General features: G+C 40.0%; 1 protein-coding gene and 1 long non-coding RNA gene across 10 annotated transcripts in view; one reads left to right on the forward strand and one right to left on the reverse strand.

The window, feature by feature from the left end:
* TCF4 (transcription factor 4) overlaps nucleotides 1–18,485 on the reverse strand; it is a 371,585-nt gene that overhangs the window by 217,119 nt on the left and 135,981 nt on the right. The window lies entirely within an intron of this gene.
* Nucleotides 15,593–18,485, forward strand: part of LOC108514103 (uncharacterized) — a 30,204-nt gene continuing 27,311 nt past the window's right edge. The window contains exon 1 of the long non-coding RNA XR_001881104.1: nucleotides 15,593–15,765. This is a non-coding gene — a long non-coding RNA (uncharacterized LOC108514103). The remainder of the gene's footprint in view (nucleotides 15,766–18,485) is intronic.

Raw genomic sequence — 18,485 nt, forward strand, 5'->3', positions numbered from 1 at the left:
AGTTTTATTATTCCAAAGGTCACTAGACATATAACTAAATATCCTTATTATCTACATCACTATTTTACAGGCTGAACAGCAACAACAACAAAAAAAAACTCATAAATTCAAACAACTTGGAGTTTGTATTTCTTTTACAGAACAGCCTTAAAAAGTCTTTGACTGCATAAAATAAGTCCTAGAAGATAGCAGAGATAATATTAGAAAGTGTAACAAAATCACCCAAGTCCCTGAGAAAAACATTCATGCCTACAACCAATTTTGAGGCTAATTTCTTAGCATCCTTAGCTATTTCCCTAACCATTCTGCACAAGGCAAAGTTTCCCACTTCACTGTCAGTCTTAGCTACACATTACAAAATATAATGAATGGGGGTTCTTTTTGAAATATTTATAATGCTGACTTTCCTCTAATTTGGCTTTCCTTTTTTTCTAAATTGGTAAAAATCTGCTAACCCCTTTTCCTTTAATACAAGAAAAATCATTCCTACCACATACGTATGATGCTGAATTGTGAATCTACAGCAATGACAGTTTCATTCACAACATTATTATAGAAGCAAATCTTTAGGGCCAGTAGACTAAATCTATCAATTTGATGAATGATTAAAATATAAAAGAGGGATCATTTCAGCCCATTCTCTCTCTCAATGGAAATATGCACAATTTTAACATATTAGAAGTTACCCATTTTCTTTGATCTAAAAATTATTAATTTATTGCATACAAACATCTTAGTGGTAAATAATTAGGTGCTAAGTAGGTGATGATTCACTTTTCCTAAGTGAAAAAAAAAGGATTTAAAAATATTGAGTTCAAGAAAAAATAACAATTTTGAAAACAAAAATGACAATTTTTTGAAGCAATGTGTAGGTGAGAAATTCCTGTTTAAATAACAAAAGCCTAGATCCCAGCCCAGGCCTCTAAACACAGAATCTCACAGATGGAGCCCAGGCATCTGCACTGTATGAATGGGCTACAGGTTACTCAGATGCACAGTAAGGCTGAGGAACCACAAGGTGCAATCTTATTTCCTCATTGGGTTCAGGAGTCCTGGGCAAACATCTCAAGAATGTCACTCATCAGATACATGTCAGATATATAAGGCATCAAGAAATGGTGGACTATAGTGAAATTCAAAGTAAATATAGGTTTAGGCCAGGCACAGTAGCTCACGCCTCTAATCCCAGCAGTTTCGGAGGCCAAGGCGGGCGGATCCCTTGAGCTCAGGAGTTTGAGACCAGCCTGGCCAACATGGTGAAACGCTGTTTCTACTAAAAATACAAAAATTAGCTGGGCGTGGTGGTGCACGCCTGTAATCCGAGCTACTCGGGAGGCTGAGACAGGAGAACTGCTTGAACCTGGGAGGTGGAGGTTGCAGGGAGCAGAGATCATAACACTGAACTCCAGCCTGGGTGACAGAGTGAGACTTCCTCTCAAAAAAAAAAAAAAAAAAAAAACGCAAATAGGCTAAGATTGACGACAGCTGCTTTCTCAAGGCCTCTGCTCAGCCCCTCACTCTCTCCTCTCATTAGTCACTCAGCCATTGCAGGTGGGGTTGGTATTGCTATGATTATAGTTGTCTCGCACATGTTAGTATTCCCCTCAATAAAATGGCAAACTCGCCCAGGGCAGGGACCAAGTCTGACAGTCCCCAAAAGAGTGATCTAGTCCTAGAAAAAAAGCCAACCAAATTGCAACTCACTCTACATTTAAAAAAACGCAAATGTGAAAAAAGAAAGTGATGTAGCTCAACGGACCCTTCTCCACTGGATGAAGTATAGCAGCTTTCACAGACACCTGAATGTGGAACATTACATACAAGAATCCAGGGTGAATGTGGAACATTACATACGAGAATCCAGGGTCCACGGGAGTCTGTTTCAACCAAAAGTCACCACCTGCGGTCCTGGTAGGAAAGGTAGCACTGGAGATTAATTTTACCAGGAAGACTTTTGGCCATGGGAACAAGGACTACAGGACAAAACTGTGCACTGGACGAAAGTTTCTTCAGCCCTCTCCTACACGCTCAGAAGCATTCTCTGAAACATTCAATACTCCATTCCCAGGCAGCTGTTACAACAGTAGTATCTGAAGGTGAGAAGGGACTGCAGTGAAGCTCCCTCCTCACAACAGTGTTTGCATTAATGAGTATCTTAAAGTATTCTTTGAACATTAAGCAAAGACAGATTAATGCTGAGAACAGAAATTGAAAGGTGTTTTTAGTCAGCCCAGTTTTGCCGGGCCCTAAAATTGACAGAGGCCAAGAGGAGGGGGATGGGTGGTTCAAATAGAGAGGGGAGTTATCAGCCTGGGACGGAGGTGTGTGCACCAGGGCGGGGCAGGGGTTGAAAGGCAGGGGGTGGGACAATGAAGAAAGGAAAAAGTACTTTTGGAAGTATAGCCTCTTTCTTGCTCAGGTCAAGAACTTCATGAATTCCAAAACAGTAGGAGTTTGAGGGGTTTGTAAATTCCTTCGTGGCCACTGGTGGGGAGAAACAAACAAGGAGTTTTGTTTGCAGCACAGGGGACAGAGAAGAGCTTGGGAAGAGAGGGATCCACATCTGAGGATGAGGGCAAAAAGTAGGCACCACGCTGAGGACAGCACAGGACACAGAGCGAGCAACAAAGGGGGCTGCCCCTCTCCAGATCTTTGCCCGTCAAGTAGCTGGTTAAAAACAAGACCAGTAACGATGAACACACTGAAATCAATGCCTGGCATGAGGTGGGGCTGCTTATATGAGTGAGGAAGAAGTGACTTCAAAGACCCTCAGGAAGTATCTATCTTTTCCAGCCCTGTAGTCCAGAATCTAGCACACTCCCTGGCACTAAGAAGCATCTATCCAGCAAATACTGGCCCAATCAAGGACTCAGTGATCACCTTGGACACAAAAATCATCCTTAATAAGCACAGTAAACATTAAACCCTCAACATAATGGGAAACTATAAAAGAACTTAGCAGGAAAGATGTCTTGGTTATTCAAGGCTGCTTATATGATCTTTTTTTTTTTTTTCTTTTTTTTTTTTTGAGAGTCTTGCTCTGTCACCGAAGCTGGAGTGTAACAGCACGATCTCGGATCACTGCAAACTCCACCTCCCGGGTTCAAGCAACTCTCCTGCCTCAGCCTCCCGAGTAGCTGGGACTATAGGCACGTGCCACAACACCCGGCTAATTTTTTGTATTTTTAGTAGAGATGGGGTTTCACTACGTTAGCCAGGTTGGTCTCAAACTCCTGGCCTCAAATGATCCCCCCGCCTCAGCCTCCCAAAGAGCTGGGATTACAGGCATGAGCCACCACGCCCAGCCACGATCATTATTCTTTAAGTATACTATCTTACTTCCTTTAAGGACAAGTTTCAAAAGGGCTAGTCTAACAAATTAACTAGGTCAAAACACACACACAAGAAAATACTTCCAGCCTTTCTAAGTGATGCAGAAATGTTTTTCCTCTTCTTGTTAGCTTCTTTGTTCCCACTTCTTGAAGATTTTTAGGTGACTACTGGTAAGCTTTGGGATTTTATTTGTTTTTTTGCTACTCACCCCTTGATCACCTGTTTTAGCACGATCCTGATTTCTTTTGTATTTCTTCATTCTCCCCTGGGAAATTTGTGTCTGTGTCTGGCATCTGTCCCCACCACCTCCTCCTTTGTGAACACTGGGGTGAAAATTTCATTTATTTTTTAGCAGTATCTCTATCGTCCGTCAATATATTACCCTTTCTCTGTCTTCCAGGCTTGACAAACCACTTTTCAGGCCCCTCCTTCAGGTGCTTTGAGAAACAGCTCATTATTATTTATCATGATCTCATTGGTAATCTTTCTTCTTTCTGGCACTCTTAATTTGGGGATGTTTTCTGATATTCTCAACATCTTCCTGTAATCATGCCAGTCTCCTCTATAACACTTGATGTCAACTGTGCCTCTTTCTTCATAAGTAATTGCTCTGTGCTCTCCAGTTTTCCATCCTGTTAGCCTGATAGCTGGAAATTTCTTACAGCGTGTCTATTCTTACACAGCATAACTTTGGGGTGTCTGTTTATTGGATTTATCTCTGAATACGCATGCCTGTTTCCACTCTGGGTGCTTTCTCCTTCACTACTTGCTCCTTTTTTTTTTTTTTTTTTTCTTTCTTTTTCTTCTTTATAAGGTCTAACCATCAAGGCCACCTTTTACATTTTGTTTTGAGGGATAAAAAGGCTGCGGTTCTGCCTACACATGGCCTGCGTTTCTCAGTGTTTGAATTAATGGCTCAGATAATATTTGCTATGAAAAGCATCATTTGATGACCAAATCCAGTGCAACAATCCATTAGGTCCAAACTCCTACACGTGCTCCAAATTTGCATAACCAAATCAAGCTTCCCTGCTCTTTCTTTCTGTTCTCTAGTTTGACCATAGACTTGCTGAAGCTTCTAGCTGGATTATCACATGCTCTTAAAATACTCTCCCATTTTCCACTTCCAATCATATCCTTTGTTTCAGATAAAACTTAATCAACAGGGGTTTTGTGTAGGTTTCCATTTGTACATAATGATAAATAGCTTAAACTATATTCAGTACATTCACGATCACTATTTTACTTTCTTTAACATACACAGATAAATCACATTCTATCCATCCCATTATTTCCCATGATTATGTCCATGTCCTGGCGGTCTTTACTATCTGAGAGACAGAATTTAACTCCTCTCCCACTTTTTAATTATTAGCCAATATTAGCTTTTCTCAAAATTAAACAATACAAAATAGAGCAGCTTGAGCTAGATGGTAGATGCCATTCAATAAATTTATTATTTTCATTATAATGAATAAAAATAGTAAAATAAGTACTACTATATATTATATATGGAGAAAGTAATACATGTATTATGTAATCATATAATAAGTAAAATACAGAAGGATTTTGCCCCTTCCATGTGGATTAGACTAAGGGTGCTACAAAGCAATATTGAGTAATATAGTCACAAATCAGTGGAAACTCTTCAGCAGGCCACAACATAGTGTGCATTTGTGTGCTGCCCTATTCTCCAAAAAGAATGCTGTCATACCCATTTTAAAAAATGGGAAATCAACAGAAACTGACTTCTCTGGGATCACTAAGAAATCGTGGCAATCCAGTCCCAAGCGCTAATTGGTAATGCTTTTAAGCACCACATTTAACTGGATTTTCTTATAGCACTAATGTTCCTCCACCGACACAACTTAGCAGGCAATGTATTTACAAAACTGTAACAGCCTGAAAAGAATTAACAATGAACAATGTGCAAAATAGTCAATTACAAGCTTAAACTTTAAACAAGCACTTACAATGAAGATTTAAAAAAAAAAAAAAAAAAACTATCTTGGCTATTGGGTCATTTTCCAGGCTACTAACTGCTAAACCATGTGCAGAACGTGCTTCCAATTTAACCATCCAGATTTTCTAAAAAGGCAGATAGCTTTGCTCTGCAGGCAGAATCAAGTTGGTCTTCAATTTGATTTTCAAAACAAAGCAGTTCTACAGAAAACCACTAAGCTTTTGCTACAAATGATCAGAAAAGAAAAGGGGAAGTAGGTTTTATTTTAAAGACCCCAATTTGTCCATCCATGTAAACGAAAATATAACTTTATTTTCAAAAGGGTGATAGAGGAATAAATTCTACAGCCCCATCAGTTTCTAAGGATTATTGGCCACAAGTCTCAGCTCTTCTGAGACATAGCATTGGCAATGGGTGCCAATGCAAAAAATAACACATAGGAAGTCAGGATGATTTTTAAAAGCTACAGAGAAAATCTGAAATGCTTCCTAACTAATAAAGCACCTCTCAGGTCTTATAAATAATTGGATACAATGAAATCTGAGATCTCAGAATGGGTAGCTTCCCTCTTCCAATAACACCAGATCAAAACCATATACAAGGAAATGACCGGAACAGAAGCCAGGTGCATAGAAGAACTTTTGCATTTCCACAAATGTGCAAAGAACTTTATCACAGTACAGAATGAACACATGAAGTTCTGCACCCTTCTGCAGCTCTAGGTTGTAACCAGCCCAGAGTCTACAGAAATCCTACATACTGGTATAATGAACCAAGATGGGCTAGCTTTTTAAATATACCATTCGTACGTACTTCTTGTGGGTGTGACCAAACAGAGGAAGCTGAAAATGGTTTGTCCAGAGGGAAGTCTGTAACTGCAAACAGTGTGCTGATGACCCTGCTGACTTGTCACCATTGCGATGTTTCCTATAAAAACAAGTCAGGTTGATCTAACCTTGGTTCTAGTCAACCTAGACCTTGTATGGGGTCCCATTGCTTGGTTTTAAAACAGGTTGTTGGATACTAATCTATGCCCTCCCTCTGAGTACGCCTAGCTATCCAACAACAGAAACCTGTTCTCAAAACTCCCCTGTGAGCTCACACATCACCCTCCAGAGATCTTGTTTATCACAAGAACCATGTTCCTGAAAATTTGCCATGAGTCTAATTTTCATAGTCTTAACATGGGCATCCCCTGGCAAGCAGTCTGTAAAGCAAATAGTTACCTCTCAATCTATCATTAGTGTTAACCCAAATTTTCACATAACCTTCAGCACCTGTATTGAGTAGCTGGCTCACCTTGGAATTTTCTGCCTTAACATTAAATGTAGGTAAAGAAACATCTAAGACTTTTGTTCAGGCAATTTTAAGCTTTTGTTGTTGTTGTTCTTGTTTGTTTTAGTTCTTTTCTCAAGAGACCCAACAAGGTAGCTGGTTAACTATCAGTCAATGGCAAATTTAGTAATCATCATATCCTATCTATTGCCTGGTAAATTTGGGTTCATTACACAACTTAAAATCAAGAACCACACTTCATTCTTCCATTTGTCATAGATGAACCATTTGGCTTAAACTTTGTCTCCAGAAAGAATACTGAAAGTAGAGAAAAGGATCCACAATCATAAAAATAGCGCCCTTAACTGCTCATATGCCCTACAATAGTAATGGTGAAAAATTACACAGTGTTGATGATGTTCTGGGGATTCCTCTATGCATTATACATGCATTATCTCATTTATTTCACCCAGCAATCCCAACAGATGGATTTTATAATATCTTCAACACAGAGATGAGGAAATTGTGACTCAGAGAAAGCAACTTAGATGTCACCCAGGTCGTAAAGGGCGGGCAGAGCCAGGATATAAACCCAAGAGTTTGCATTCCTAAGCATCACACCATCTCACTTCCTATATCAACAGAGTGAAAGGACAGAATTATTGCACATTTGCAGACCAAAGCCAACACGAAGAAATCAGATGAGGATACGTATTAAGTCCCATTATACACAAAGACATGGAAGCCTTGGTTGGAAAGCAATTAATGTTAAAAACACTTATTGATTTTAGTGGACCACAAGCTCCATTTTCAGTCAATGCTAAAATATGAATGTATAAACAGAATCTTAGACTGCATTAACACTAAAAACGAGAGCAGATCCACTATTGATCAAACCAGATCTGGAATACTAGGGTAAGACTTGGATTCACCACTTGGAGGGAAAAAGAGACAAACTAGAACACAGCAGAGGATGGTGACTGGAAATACAAGGTGTGGTTAAACCATGTTCTATGATGTGTTGCAAGTTTTCCAATTGCGCTTTTGAAGGAAGCCAAGATTATCATCCTTGAAAACAGTGGAAAGAGAGACAATACACAATATTAGTTAGCTTCAGAGGGAAAAATGAGTATTTCAGTCTGACAGCTACAGAATTGAGAACTTTCTGAAAGTTAGAGCTGTCACAATGCAATAAATTGCCTTGTTGGTGGTGGCTCATGTCTCTCTCTGGGGAACTTATTTATTCCCATGACTTCAATTATGAAATATTAATACTGCATGCCAAATCTGCAATCCCAACCCGGAATCACAAATCTGTCCACCCACAGACATGTCAAAAATTCATTATTTCCAAAACTGAAATGACCGCTTTAATCCCCCATGACTTCCTTCTCCTCAAATATTCTACATCTTAACAAATGGCACTGCCATCCACCAGGTGGCCCAAGCCAGACACCAAGAAGCCAAGGATGACCCCTGCCTTACCCATCAGTTACCAAGTCCAACCATTTCCATCACTTTAATATCACTCAAATCCATCCTCCTTTTCATCCTCACTGTTCCCAGTTCAGCTCAATCTCATCATTTCCTCTTGGAATTGCCTTAATCACCTCCTGAGTAATCTCCTTGCCCTCAAGTTGCCTACTATTCACAGCTGCTTGAGTGTCCTAAATCATAAATCATATCATGATATCTCACTATTTAAAATCAATCCTGGAGTAGTTTACCACATGCTTCATTGAAAATTAGACATCTTCCCCTTCTAAACACAACAGACCCTTCATTTTTCTGGGGCCAGGATTCTATTCCAGCTTCACTTGTGTATTAGAGCATTTTTATACTGCTATGAAGAAATACCTGAGATGGTATAATTTATAAAGATTTTAATTATAACTTATAATAATTATAATTTATAAAGAAAAAGGGGTTTAATGAACTCACAGTTTCACATGACTGGGGAAGCCTCACAATCATGGTGGAAGGTGAAGAAGCAGCAAAAGCATGTCTTACATGGTGGGAGGCAAGATAGCATGTGCAAGGGAACTGGCCTTTATAAAACCATCACATCTCCTGAGATGTATTCACTATCACAAGAACAGCATGGGAAAAACCCACCCCCTGTGATTCAACTGCCACCCACCAGGTCCCTCCCACAACATGTGGGGATTATGAGAGCTACAATTCAAGATGAGATTTGGGTGCGGACACAGCCAAACCATATCAACCTGTCATCCCTTCCTGTGTGGAACTACATCTCATAGTCATCTCATAGAATGACTTCAGTTCCATTATTCCTGTTACGTCTTCCAGCTCCCAAGTCTCTGCTCAAGTATCTCTACCAACTGGTAATTTTCTTTCCACCAGGATAGTTCTAACTCACTTTTAAGATGAAGCTCAGGCATTACCACGTATATTATTAAGAAAATTCATGTTAATCCATACAATAGCCATTCCTAACTCCCTCCTCCCTTGCCTGTCTCTTGAGTCAGAGACCCAACCATGGCTCTAAGAGTTCACATTCCAAGCTTCCCTTGCAGCTATGGATAGATGTCTGCTAGAGATTTAGCCAATAAGTTGTTAGCAGAATCCTGCTCAAGACCACCAGATTATGGTAATGTTTTTCCCCCTTCCTGGATGGAACAGGATATCTGTAAGGATAAATGCTACCCTAATCTCTTCCTCCCCTGCCTCCTTTAGGGGACTCTAATGTTGTGTGTGAGGCTCAAGAGCCAGCCTGCAAGAAAGAAATGCAAGAGGAGTGGAAAAAGCTGAAGAATGAAAATCAGCATGCTGAGGAGGGCAGAATGGGAAGACAGAAACATTGATTTTGCTGAAACTCACATAGGCAGCCTCCTGCCTCCAGACACCTGAAATGAAAGGGAAAAACCCCTTTGTTTTACTAGCCTACTATTGTTATCAGGCATTCTATTAGTTGCAGCTGAACACATGTTTAGCTGCTATTCCACCTCTGGGAATTCTTTCTAAATTCTCTACAAAGGAGGCAATGCAGTGGTGGCTAAGGACAAAGGCTTTAGAGTTCAGCAGATCTCGCTTCAAATCTGGGTTCTGCCACTTACCAGCTACGCAACACTGGGCAAGAAACCTAATCTCTCTGATCCTCAATTGCCTCCTTTGTAAAATGGTAATGACAATGCCTAACAAAGAAGTTTATTATAAGGAGTAGGCAGGATAATATGTGTAAAGTACTTAGCAAGTGCTTGGTACACAGTGAGTACTCAAAAATCTTAGCCAAGCTGGGCACAGTGGCTCACACTTGTAATCTCTGGGAGGGCAAGGCAGGATGACTGCTTGAGGCTAGAGGTTCCAGAGTAGCCTGTGCAACAGAGTGAGACCTTGTCTCTACAAAAAATAAAAATAGAAAAAATTAGCCAGGTGTGGTAGCACATGCCCGTAGTCCCTGCTACCAGGAGGCCGAGGAGGGAAGATCTTAAGCCCAGAGGTTTGAAGCAGCAGTAAGCTATGATTGCAACCCTGTACTCCAGCCTGAAGGACGGGGTGAGACCCTGTCTCAAAAAAAAAAAAAAATAGACGTTATTATGAGGAAGCTGATGGTGAAGTATCCCTGATATGTATGCAACAACACCCTGGGAACACAAGGATTATTTCCCCAACTCCCTGAATTGTAATTATCTGATAACTACCTGATTCTTTTATTAGGATGTGGGCCAAGTTGAAAGCAAGAAAAGCGGCCTGCCACTATCTAGTACCTAACATAGGGCTTGCAGATACTAGCTTTCCAAAAGTACTTGCTGGGTGAATGACTGTACGAACCAAAGACTCATTTGAGTGCTGAGGTTTGTCACTTTGGGCAGCTTCTAGAATAAATGGAATTTATATAGATGGCTTAAAAAAATACATATACTGAGGACCATATGATTGCAGACATATCGATAACATGTTAATTTTATTTATCAAGCAGCCAATGAAACTTTTAAAGCAGTAAGATAGTCTGCTTTGCTTTCACAAATTTGCCCTTTCCCTCACTGCTGTAAAGGAGCACTTCCTCTATGTCTGAAAATGAAGACAGCTAAGATATGAAGTGTAAAAACCGCTTATGATACAACCAAAGCCAAAAACTGAACTTGGGATCTATGTTTCATCTTCTCTACCCCTTCCAACGTAGCCACTAGAAAAGGCTTTCGCTCTGAGTATTTACTTGTGATGAACTTATCAAATGAACAACCCTATTGTTTTGTGGCGGGGGGGAAAGTGGGGGGTAGGTGGATTTTTTGACAAGTAAACTGTATCTGACTATTAGAATGCACTAAAATATTGTTTCTATGCAGTGTTTTGCCACCTACAGGCAAACCCCTACAAAATACTATTGTCTAGGAATACTCTTTAAATGTGACTGCTAAAATGTCACCTAATCACAGTGACCATGGAAAATAATATCTGTTATAAAACCAGTCCTCCTTTCATCATAAAGGTTTTCCCGTGTAATGGGAGCACTTTATTTTTCTACAGGCAGGAATATTCCCTCGCAGTAAGGAAAGGTGATCTGCTCTGATAAAACTTCAACAGGTGCTGAAATTTATATATTCTATTATAGCCTTACAAGCCTACACTAATTATTAATTATCCGCCTAAATGTATACTACTTTACACATCCTGCTCCTTAACCAGAACACTCAGAAAACCCATTGTACGCTGCCTAACAGACCATGTCTTGAACGGCTAAATGGCCTAGCAAATGCAAAGATTTTCCCATATGTACACTTTACAGTGTTAATGTAGACCCACTGCCTACACAAACCAACTGCATTTCCACAACCGCATTCCACCTTGAGGAACACAGGTGACTTATGGGAGGCATCTATCTGTGGACAATATCAGCAGATTAGAGTCAATTTATAGAGCAGCTTCCCTAAAGTGCTTGCAAGCAACATTACCGTGTAGTTATTACAATTGTAGAGATAGTGAGTACTCTCTCTTATTCTGCTCTGTGAATATTTTAAAGAAGTCACATAGAGGCTTTTTATGCCAGAGCAGGTGTGAACTCAATTCCACTCTTAAACTAGTATCAGCTCAGCTGAGAGAACAGCCGTAAATTTTTATTTCAGAACCAAATGAAACTCATGAGAGTAAGGGGCAAAATCTCATTAACTATTAAAATGCCTTGAAAAGATGGGGAGAAGGTGGCTTGCTTTTATTTTCAATTGGTGTTCAAACTATACCTAGGGATTTGTGAAAACAGAAAATGTAATCACACGAAAGTATGTATATTTAGAATTGTTTTATTTCAGGAGAAACAAAAAAATTCAGAGAGCTCGCCCCCCCTCCCCTGGCCACATCTCCATGAGTTAGGTCAGTAACAGAAATAAGGAAACTGAGATTAAAATGAAAACCAGCTTGTTCAAAATCACACAAAGATCATTTTGTAAACTATTGTTTACCAGGTTGGGTTTTTTTTTTTTTTTTCTTGCTTTTATTTTCAATTGGTGTTCAAACTATACCTAGGGATTTGTGAAAAACAGAAAATGTAATCACACGAAAGTATGTATATTTAGAATTGTTTTATTTCAGGAGAAACAAAAAAATTCAGAGAGCTCGCCCCCCCTCCCCTGGCCACATCTCCATGAGTTAGGTCAGTAACAGAAATAAGGAAACTGAGATTAAAATGAAAACCAGCTTGTTCAAAATCACACAAAGATCATTTTGTAAACTATTGTTTACCAGGTTGGGTTTTTTTTTTTTTTTCCTGGTTTTTCTCTAGCTAACAGGGATCACCCACAGCTACTGAGGCGGTCTGCCAAGATATTTAAAAGATCTGTGCTCACTGCATCTCAATTTCCAAATAATATTAGTAAGACCATCAATAAATAAGGAAAAAAATTTATGCATGAAAAAAACACACACACCATATAAAGTATGAATTTAATCCTGTCAGTAGACCAATTGTTAAAGCTTTCAAAAACACGGATATTAGGCTCATTTCCAATTACTCTGAAAGTTCTGAAGGAGACAGGGTTACTAATACATTTTCTTCCATGATTTGGCATTGCCCAATTAAGTGCAATCAGTTACACATAAAGAGTTTATGCTTATATCCGAGGCATTCAGATTTGGCTACTGAGCTGTTAAGAGTACAGCTTGGTCTGACCAGCCAAGGTGAGGAAAAGTCATGACCAATTAGTAACCTAGTAATTTCGAGACTCAGAAAGCCAAGCCAATGCTAATAATACAAGGCTAGAAAATCTTACTTTGCGATCTATCGCTCTAAAATTAGCTTTATATGTGTCTCCTTTTCTCTTATCCTTCACTTTTCTGTCTCCCCTTCTCCACCAAATGTTATCAGATATTACACATTTTCTATTTTCATTCAGCTTTAGTATGGCCCACGAGGGGGTGGCATTTAATTAATCACTTCCACATTCTGCCAGAATTCATTACATGATGCTCAAGTTTGCATATCACTTTTGCCAAGCTGATCGGACCCGATGAACAGAAAAACAGAGTAGATAACATAATAGTAGGTGTAGTAATAATTTGCATTAACTGAATTTTAGGGCCAGGTGGCTTTATGTTATTTTATTTAAACACAGGGCAACTTACTTAGATGAGACATTTCATCACAGTGCTAAAGAAACTTGCCCAAGGTCACAGAACTGGAGAGTGGTGATCTGGTGCTCACAGCAATGCCCAGCTGACAACAGTGCCCTGCTAGGTCCACCATCCACCACTTCCCCCATGTTAGTTCTCTTGTGGCATTTTCAATCTACATGAAAGCTTTAAATGTTTTATCTTAAACATAAACAATATAACCAGCTGTATTTTATACCACTTTCAAATGATGCTTCCTTATAATTTTTCCTATTAATGTGTCAAGGAATTAAGAAGTGATTAATAAGCAATCATCAAGAAGACGAAAAATGTTTGAGCTGTGTCTATTAACCACTTAGAAATAAATTTAATTTAATCTCAATCTATGCTCCATATATTTTGCAATTGTTGGTTCCTAGGCCTGATATTCTGCAAAAGAAAAGAAAATGAGATCCACTGAATACCTCCTTTTACTCAAAACAAAATGTGCTTCCTTTGGATTCAAAAACTCTTAAGAGTAAGGGGAATTGGAGAATAATCCAATACAGAGGCAACATTCTAAATCTGTGAAGTAAGGGGAATGAGAGAATAATCCCATATACAGAGGCAACAGTCTATACCAAGCATCTGTGAAGAAGAAAGAAATGAAGTGGAATAGGACTGTCTCCAAAACATTCCTGAGCACATGGAAGGTATTTGTAAAACTATCTCCTTGATGAAAACCATCATACCTTGTAGTGACTTCATTATTCAGATGACCGACAACACAAGCAAAGATATCTGCATTTGTCCATGGGTTCTCCCTAGACTCACCACTCGAACACCACACCAGGGCGTTCTTCGCCTTGTGTTTAAAGATGAAACTTGAGAACATTAAAAATGGAGAGAAACATGGCTGAAGGCAAATATTTCACAAAAGGGAGCATCTGAATCCAACACAGCTGTCCCCAAAGAAGTACTTATTTTATGGAATTACTGTTTTGTGGACTGGCTAAAAAAGACGCCTTTTCATTTTGGTCTTGATGTTTACAGAACTGAACATTCTATACTACCTCCACCTGCTCCTGCCTTCTGTTCCAATCTCCTTAGAAGGTATAGGTATTTTAAAACTGCTACCACCCAAAACCCCAAAGTCTATAGATTTTTCCATTCATTACCCAGACAAAAATGACAGATGACCAGTGTGTAGCCTCGCAATGCCCTAACAGTCACACAGCAGAGCACAATGGTTACAAAGTGTATCACGTCACCTCACCTTTCACAGTGAGCCTGGGAGGGGTGGGCCAGGCTGGCATCCCTGTCCTCACCTGGGAAACCAGAAAATGAGGGCTCAGAAGAAATTTGCCCAATGTCCCATCACCCATCACTAGGAAGTGAAAAGCCAAGAATTATGCTGAAGTGACCCCTGAAGACCTAGAATCCACTGTCCCATGAAAACCTGTAAGACGTGCAGTGCTCAACACAGCTCCTTCGCTTCTCTGGTTCTAAGAATGTATAATGTGAACAAAGAAAGCAGTCTTATTTTTATTGAGGATGAATACAGCACTTAAGAAGGACGCATAACTTTCAAGGATGTGAGGTTCACTATAACTATACTGATGTTCTTTTCCTGGAGCCATGGAGTAGTGAGAGGTTTGAGAAATGCAAAGTATTTAATTGCACCCCCCGCCGCCCAAGATCCAGTCAAGAAGTAGGGTACTGGTTAATACTGTCACAGACACATTTTAAGTAGAGGGCTTACGCAAAATTCAAATAAAGCATTTTCCCAAGGAAAGACTTAAGAGAATTGGCCGGGCTCAGTGGCTCACACCTGTAATCCCAGAACTTTGGGAGGCTAAAGCAGGAGGATCACTTGAGCCTAGGTGTTTGAAGATGCAGTGAGCTATAATCATGTCACTGTACTCCAGCCTGGGTGACAGAGTGAGACTCTGTGTCTAAAAAGAAAGTAAGTAAATAAAAACATGAAAATAAATAAAATAAAAAACCTAGAGAAAACTTTTCTACTAAATAAAAGCAGCACTGTTTATTTCACATCCTGGTTACCTTTAATGATAGATGGTCCTTCCCCTGCCTCTGTTTCAATGTGTCTGATTCATGGCATGAGACTGTTCAATAGAGTTGGGAAACCTCTGGACAAAAGATGGATCCAACTCTCACAATTTCATCCAGTCGTGGCATGTTGTCTAAAACTAAATGTCTTTTGGCTGCACCTAATCCTCACATTAAAAATCAACAACTGCAATTGTGTACATAGTAAAAGAAAGGAGAGGGTTTTCTCCCCCAGGCAGTAGGTATCCTTGTCTGAGTGTTTCACGGTGACATGGCAGGTTGCTGGAGGTAAGTTCCCTGGAAACTGTTTGGGCAATGGTCCAGGAAAAAGATCTCTGTCTGCCGCTTGTAGCAGCATGTCCCAGGGACATGCTCCAGGGTACCAGGTCTGCTCTGGATAGGTGCCGTAGGAGGCATTCGGAGTAAAACCTGGCCTTGGGCTCTGCCAAAGACCACCCAGGGGACTGGAGAAAAGGGTGGTGACTGGAGCTACAGGCCTATTGCGTAACAAGGGTGCCCTGGACAGGCTGGCAGGAAGTCAAGCCGGAGACCTAAAAGAGAAGGTTCTGGGGCAATCAGAGGTAAGGAGAGCTGGCTCTGGCTGTTTGCTGCCTTGCTCAAGGGCTTAGGACAATGAAGGCACAGGCCTTGAAGGTGAGATGCAAATAGCAGGCCTCACACTCCTTCCCATGCAAGACGTCATGCCTGGACTTTCTCCACCTTCCTCTCTACAGTATCTTTTTTCCTACTCCATCTTCCTCTCTAATTTGCTGACTGGAAATTACAGTTGAGACATCTTTTTATATGTTTTTTATTACGTGAAAGTTAGTGCCTTGTTCTTAATTTTCAAAATTATTAAGTAGAAAATTATGTATTTTTCTCTTAAAAAAATTAAAGTGTGAATTGAACACTGCAAGTTAGTAGTCCCAGTATGAATCCCTGACTCCCTTCTCTCCTGTCTATTTCCCAGGTTGCATTCCCAGCCCTGCTCCAACCTCTGCAACTGGAGATGGCCTGTGTTATGGGGAAGCAGTGTGGTTGGGAGACACTGCTCAACTCACCCTTCCCCTTCTGTCTGCATCAAACCTGAAGACACCAGAAGCTGTGACCCCCATCTTGAGACAATGAGGGAAAGGACAAAAGAATCACAGAGCCATCAGCCCTGACATCACTGAGCTGCAAACCACTTCCAGCAGGGCCCTACCACCAGACTTCTAGAATGAGAAAAATTATTCTTAAGCCACCATTAGTCACATTTTCCATTACTTCGAAGCAAAAGCATTCCTACCTGATACAAATTGCTTTTTACTTTTATGTGAAGCTTAAATGATTTATCTTCCGTTTGGGTCAATAACTTTCTAAGTGAGAAATCTTCCCCGGGTATTTAGAAGGTCTATACATCTCTGTTGGCCATAGTTTTCAAGTAACATTTTTCTGGTTGGAAATTCTTCTAAATGTTATAAGACTTGGTTTAGTAAACCAAGTTTGACTCTAAAAGTGTTTGAGGATCACAGCATTAACCGTGCTATATCACAGAGTAGGCTAGAAAGGAAACAAGACCAATGAGAAAAGGATGGAAATGTTCTCCAACTGGACAACAGGAAATCAGTTATCTTAGCTGAATACCAGAAACACAACTTTTTTCAATGGCTTTTCAAATTATTTATTATAATTATAATAATAATTATTATTATTAGCAATGAGGCCTCCCTCTGTCACCCAGGCTGGAGTATAGTGGCACAATCTCAGCTCACTCTGGTGATCTCAACCTCCCAGGCTCCAGCAGTCCTTCCACCTCAGCCTCCTCAATGGCTGGGACCACTAGTGCATAAAACCATGCCCGGCTAATTTTTTTATTATCTGTAGAGACAGGATCTTGCTATATTGCCCAGGCTGGTTTCAAACACTTGGGTTCAAGCAATCCTTCCATCTTGGCCTCCCAAAGTGCTGGGATTACAGGCATGAGCCACTGTGCTCTACCTAAAATATTATTGATTTTACTTATTTCTGCTTATACATAAAATAATCTGTGGTGTACAGAAAACTGAAATAGGCCACATTGTAATATGGTCCGTTTCCTATTTTGGCAGAATATTTTGTCCAGTCAAGGATATAGTCCTATAGAATAAAACATGGATTTCTATATGACTGGCTCTGGTTTAGGGTCTTCTTCCTGGTACAGTAAGGTATAGGCCTAACTTTAATGTATGGGCTTTTCATTCATCGTTTAAACCCTATCTATCTAATTCCCTGATTCACTCGACAGTCATTTATTGAGGTCCTACAACCTCTATGCCAAATACTGATCTATGCACAGCACTTTTCTCCCGATGACTCAACTTAATGAGTTATTATTTTATTTATCCCTAACTAATCCAATTCCTTAGCTATAGATCTGGAATCAGCTGAGCTATAAAAGGAATATCTATTTTAGTTAGGCTTTAAAGAATTACATTTGGAAAACACATCACTGGCAAAGTCACTTGAAGGGATTCATAAAATAGAGACGAATGGATTAGAAAGAACAATAAAACATCTCCAAAGAGAAAATATAGTACAAGGATAAAATGGCGCATCCGAAAGATCAATGGACCATTAGATGATAAAACTACCTCAGCGATCACCTAAAGAGCTGTTCCTCCCTCAATCTAAAGATGTGAAAACGACCTGACCAGAGGACCCACAGGGAGCTGTAGCAAAACAGAATAGAAAACTCAATTCTTGACTGGGCATGGTGGCTCATGCCTGTAATCCCAGCACTTTGGGAGACTGAAGCAGGCAGATCACGTCAGGTCAGGAGTTCAAGACCAGCCTAGCCAACATGGTAAAACCCCATCCCTACTAAAAATACAAAAAATAGCCAGATGTGGTGGTGCACAGCTGTAGTCCCAGCTGCTCAGGAGGCTAAGGTGGAAGGCTCACCTGAGCCCAGAAAGTTGAGGCTTCAGAGATCATCCTACTGAACTCCAGCCTGGGCAACAGAGAGAGACTATCTCAAAAAAAGAAAAAAAGAAAGAAAGAAAAAGAAGGAGAAGAATAGAAGAAGTAGAAGAAAAAACCTCAGTTCTCCTGACTCCTGACTACCAGCCTTAGCTCAACAATCAGGATTGCTAATAACACCAAGGATGAGGCTCAAACGAGTCATACTTGTTAATATTTCAGGAGGACATTTTAAATTTAACATTTAAAAAATCAAAATTCCCAAAGTAAAATCAAATAAGACCACAATTAATAATTTCTTCTCTCAGAAATTACTTGTGCCACATTATAAGTCTAATACCTAAGAGCTGATACCGAGATA

The sequence above is a fragment of the Rhinopithecus bieti genome, unplaced genomic scaffold, assembly GCF_001698545.2.
Source record: "Rhinopithecus bieti isolate Rb0 unplaced genomic scaffold, ASM169854v2 scaffold_33303, whole genome shotgun sequence".
Classification (NCBI taxonomy): Eukaryota; Metazoa; Chordata; class Mammalia; order Primates; family Cercopithecidae; genus Rhinopithecus; species Rhinopithecus bieti.